Here is a 481-nt window from a genome sequence, read left to right as displayed (position 1 = left end):
GGCAGGCAGGTGGCCTAGTTTGGGCCAAGGAGAGTGAATCCCAGGACTTGGACCGGGCCAACTCGAAGGGGTTCTCTCTTCCTTTGGATAGCAAGGGCTTTGGTGTGAGGTCTGGAGCTATCGCAGCCATTTTGCTACCACCAAAGAGAAGCCTAGAGCTGCAAAGGACTCTCTGGTTCCTGAGAACGAATTCTACGTCACAAAGGGGACTAGGGAGAGACAGAGCGAAACTGGGTCCTTGGTCGTATTATTTCAGCTCCCAAATCAGCCCGACCTAAAGCCAGAACTACCTCTGGACTTTGCAGCTCAAAGAGTGACATTCAGCAATATCTTTGTTATAAAAGGTCACTAGATATAAGTTTTCTTTGACTTTTGGCAAAAAAGTAAAAACTTTTCTCTCTTCTGTGCTATACTGTGGGGTCCAAGGTCAAGACTGCGGAGGGATCCAGGGAAGTTACTGGAAACAGGAGCCCAGAAGCTC

Source organism: Pteropus vampyrus, unplaced genomic scaffold (genome assembly GCF_000151845.1).
Source record: "Pteropus vampyrus isolate Shadow unplaced genomic scaffold, Pvam_2.0 Scaffold51, whole genome shotgun sequence".
Lineage (NCBI taxonomy): Eukaryota > Metazoa > Chordata > Mammalia > Chiroptera > Pteropodidae > Pteropus > Pteropus vampyrus.
Note: the sequence above shows the minus strand (reverse complement) of the source record.